Raw genomic sequence first — 4,705 nt, 5'->3', positions numbered from 1 at the left:
ATGGAGGACCTTGTTTCATTCATGAAACTTTGAGTGGTTTTGATTAGATCAGAGACCATGGTTGCTAAGTCAGAGTGGCTCTGCTTAGAACTTTCTGTCTGTTGCTGAGAAGATGATGGAAAAGGCTTGCCATTGCTAAACCTTTTCCTTCCACCATTATTATTATTGAAACCTTGTTGAGGTCTCTCTTGATCCTTCCATGAGAAATTTGGATGATTTCTCCATGAAGAATTATAGGTGTTTCCATAGGGTTCTCCCATGTAATTCACCTCTTCCATTGAAGGGTTCTCAGGATCATAAGCTTCTTCTTCAGATGAAGCATCCTTAGTACTGCTTGGTGGATTTTGCATTCCAGACAGACTTTGAGAAATCAAATTGACTTGTTGAGTCAATATTTTGTTCTGAGCCTGTATGGCATTCAGAGTATCAATCTCAAGAACTCTTTTTTTCTGATTTGTCCCATTGTTCACAGGATTCCTTTCAGAAGTGTACATGAATTGGTTATTTGCAACCATTTCAATTAGTTCTTGAGCTTCTGTAGGTGTCTTCTTCAGATGAAGAGATCCTCCAGCAGAGCTAGCCAATGACATCTTGGACAGTTCAGACAGACCATCATAGATAATACCTATGATGCTCCATTCAGAAAGCATGTTAGAAGGACATTTTCTGATCAATTGTTTGTATCTTTCCCAAGCTTCATAGAGGGATTCTCTATCCTTCTGTCTGAAGGTTTGGACTTTCACTCTAAGCTTACTCAATTTTTGAGGTGGAAAGAACTTTGCCAAGAAGGCATTGACTAGCTTTTCCCAAGAGTTCAGGCTTTCTTTAGGTTGTGAGTCCAACCATATCCTAGCTCTGTCTCTTACAGCAAAAGGGAATAGCATAAGTCTGTAGACCTCAGGGTCAACCCCATTAGTCTTGACAGTGTCACAGATTTGCAAGAATTCAGCTAAGAACTGATGAGGATCTTCCAATGGAAGTCCATGGAACTTGCAATTCTGTTGCATTAGAGAAACTAATTAAGGCTTAAGCTCAAAGTTATTTGCTCCAATGGCAGGGATAGAGATGCTTCTCCCATAGAAGTCGGGAGTAGGTGCAGTAAAGTCACCCAGCACCTTCCTTGCATTGTTGGCATTATTGTTGTTTTCGGCTGCCATGGGTTCTTCTTCTTTGAATATTTATGTTAGGTCCTCTACAGAGAGTTGTGCCTTAGCTTCTCTTAGCTTTCACTTCAAGGTCCTTTCAGGTTCAGGGTCAGCTTCAACAAGAATGCCTTTGTCTTTGTTCCTGCTCATATGAAAGAGAAGAGAACAAGAAAATATGGAATCCTCTATGTCACAGTATAGAGATTCCTTGAGGTGTCAGAGAAAAAGAAAATTAGAAGGAAGAGGTAGAAGAATTCGAACTTAGTCAGATAGAGTTCGAATTGTGCATTGAGGAGGAGTGGTACTCCATAAATAGAAGGATGCGAGAAGAGGGGAAGAATATTTCGAAAATTAAATTAAAAAGATTTTAAAAACATTTTGAAAAACTTTAATTGATTTTCGAAAACCAAGAGTGGGAAAGAAATCAAGTAATTTTTGAAAAAGATTTTGAAATTAGAAATTAAAAAGATATGATTGAAAACTATTTTGAAAAAGATGTGATTAAAAAGATTTGATTGAAAAGTTATGCTTTTAAAAAGATATGATTGAAATGATATGATTTGAAAAACAATTTTAAAAATATTTGATTTTAAAAATTAATGACTTGCCTAACAAGAAAAGATATGATTCAAACATTAAACCTCTCTCAACAGAAAAGGCAACATACTTGAAATGTTGAATCAAATCATTAATTGATAGCAAGTATTTTTGAAAAAGGAAAGAAATTGATTTTGAAAAAGATATGATTGAAAAGATATGATTTGAAAAAGATTTGATTTTGAAAAACTTTGAAAACTTGAAAAAAAATTGATTTGAAAACAAAATCTTCCCTCTTGTGCCATCCTGGCGTTAAACGCCCAGAATGGTGCACATTCTGGCGTTTAACGCCCAATGCACTACCTTTTTGGGCGTTAAACGCCCAACCAGGTACCCTGGCTGGCGTTTAAACGCCAGTCTGCCTTCTTCACTGGGCATTTTGAACACCCAGCTTTTTCTGTATAATTCCTCTACTGCATGTACTGAATCTTCAGTTCTCTGTATTATTGACTTGAAAATAGAACCAAGATCAAATAAACAATGTGTTCATACCCTGACCGAGCTCTCCAAACTCGGGAAGTTCGCAGAAGGTCCGACCTCGTCCCAAAGGCCCACGCCTAAGGTCGGACCTCGGACAAATAAAGAAGAAGGCCCATCAAAAGGAACGAAGCCCAAAACCTAAAGGCCGAAAAAGGCCTAGGAAAGGCGGTTCCACAAAAGATAGAGATAAGACTCCCAAAGATAAGATAAGATAAGAATATCTTATCCAGGGAAGATCACGACCAACCACTATAAATACACTGGAGCACCCAGGTATAACTCATACTCTAATTCTACTCAATATCTGCTTGGACCCATGCTAACTTAAGCATCGGAGTGTCATTGCAGGTACAACCCCCAGCCGCTCAGCACACCAAGCTCGGGTCACAGAACCCCTACCTCGGGTCTTGCCAGACGACCGAGCTACACGTTTCAGGTAACCCTCGGAACATTGGCGCCGTTGCCGGGGACCCTGGAAGTAATCCCTTTACCATGGCGGACGACCCTCCCAACAATAACCACGCTACATCAGAACAAGAAGAGGAAATTGACACCGGAGAACGACCGGACAGCCCTCTATCACCACGCACTCCAGGAGGAAACAAACAGAATCGCCCAAAGACATCACTTCCAAACAAAAATCCACAAAATCCCGAAAAAGAAGAGAGCTCAGAAATTCTAGTAGCAGTACGGGCACAGCAAAACCGACTGAAACAACTCGAAGAGGACATAAAAAAGCAGAAAGAAACTGAACAAGATTTGAGAAGGGAAGCTCGCAAGCGCAGAGAGTTAGAAGAAAAGCTGCGGAAGATAGAGGCCGAGTTGAAAGACCGGACGGAACGCGGCACCACCCCTGAAAACAACCATGATCCCTTCACGCAAGAGATCATGAAGGAGAAGGTACCGCGAAACTTCAAACCACCTGATATGGATCTCTACGACGGCACCACCGACCCAAGTCACCACCTCAGCAACTTCCGAAGCAGAATGTACCTGGTCGACGCCTCCGACGCGATTCGGTGCAAAGCCTTCCCCACCACTCTCACCAAGTCGGCCATGAAGTGGTTCGACAACCTGCCACCAGGATCAATCTCCAGCTTCGAGGACCTAACCAAAAAATTCCTAACAAGGTTCTCTATTCAAAAGGACAAGGCAAAACATGCCCCCAGTCTACTCGGGATCAAACAGGGTAACCAAGAAACTCTCCGAGAATACATGGAGCGATTCAACAAAGCCTGCCTGGACATACAACACTTGCCCACTGAAGCAGCCATCATGGGACTAGCAAACGGCCTAAAAGAAGGACCATTTAGCCAATCCCTATCCAAACGATACCCGACCTCCTTATACGAGGTGCAAGAGCGGGCAGAAAAATATATCAACATGGAGGAAACCTCCCAGCTAAGAGACTCTTCTAGGAAGGAATCAACCTACCCACTCCGAGACCGAGATCGAGAACAGAAAAAGAAAGAAGAGTCCAACTCGGACAAACCACGGAAGTACCATAGCTACACTCCCCTCCGAGTTTCCCTGGTAGACGTCTACAGAGAAGTATGCCACACCGAAAAAATCCCACCGCCCCGACCTTTAAAACACAAGAGAGCGGGGAGAGATCGGTCCGAATACTGTGAATACCACAAGCTCTACGGTCATTCTACTAATGGCTGCCACGACCTGAAGAATGTTATAGAAAAGCTAGCCAGAGAAGGAAAACTCGACAGATACATAGCGGAAAAAGGAGAAGAGACCAAAAAGAGAAGGAGGGGAGATAACGAGGATCGGGCCGAACAGACCCTGCGAACCCCTGAAAGGCACATACACATGATAAACGGAGGTTTTGCAGGCGGAGGAACATCCAGATCCTCGCGAAAAAGACACCTCAAAGAGATCTATCATGTCCGAGAAGACAATCCCCTGCCCGAGCTGCCAACCATCTCATTTACCCAAGAAGATGCTCAGGGGATAATACCCGGCCACGACGATCCTATGGTGATCACCATTATCCTAGCAAACGCCAACTTACATCGAACCCTGATTGACCAAGGAAGCTCAGCAGATATCCTGTTCAAAGTGGCCTTCGACAAGCTCGGACTTGAAGAAAAAGAGCTAAAGGCCTATCCCTCCGACCTATTTGGGCTAGGGGACACCCCGATCCACCCCTTAGGATACATCTCGCTACACACTACCTTCGGAAGAGGCGAGCAATCTAAAACGTTAAGCATCGACTACATTATAGTCGACGTTACCTCAGCATACAATGCCCTCATTGGGCGACCAACCCTAAACAGACTGGCAGCTGTGGTCTCAACCCCACACCTCTGTATGAAGTTCCCTACCGCAAAGGGAATCGCCACCCTAAAAGGCGACCAAAAATTAGCACGGCGATGCTACAACGAAAGTCTAAGCCTAAAAGGGAAAGAAGTCAACACAATAGAACTCGGGCGAGTTCAAACCCGAGAAGACCTTCGGCCACAACCAGAGGG

At 43.5% G+C, this 4,705-nt stretch overlaps 1 non-coding gene across 1 annotated transcript; it reads left to right on the top strand.

Moving 5' to 3' along the window:
* The first annotated feature begins 644 nt into the window (after positions 1-644).
* Positions 645-752, top strand: LOC130983757 (small nucleolar RNA R71). The gene has a single exon (XR_009087735.1). It is a non-coding gene; the product is annotated as a small nucleolar RNA R71 (small nucleolar RNA).
* The last annotated feature ends 3,953 nt before the right edge of the window (positions 753-4,705 follow it).

The sequence above is a fragment of the Arachis stenosperma genome, chromosome 5, assembly GCF_014773155.1.
Source record: "Arachis stenosperma cultivar V10309 chromosome 5, arast.V10309.gnm1.PFL2, whole genome shotgun sequence".
In the NCBI taxonomy this organism is placed as follows: domain Eukaryota; kingdom Viridiplantae; phylum Streptophyta; class Magnoliopsida; order Fabales; family Fabaceae; genus Arachis; species Arachis stenosperma.
The sequence above is the reverse complement of the archived record's forward strand: the minus strand, read 5'-3'. Positions and strand labels throughout refer to the sequence as shown.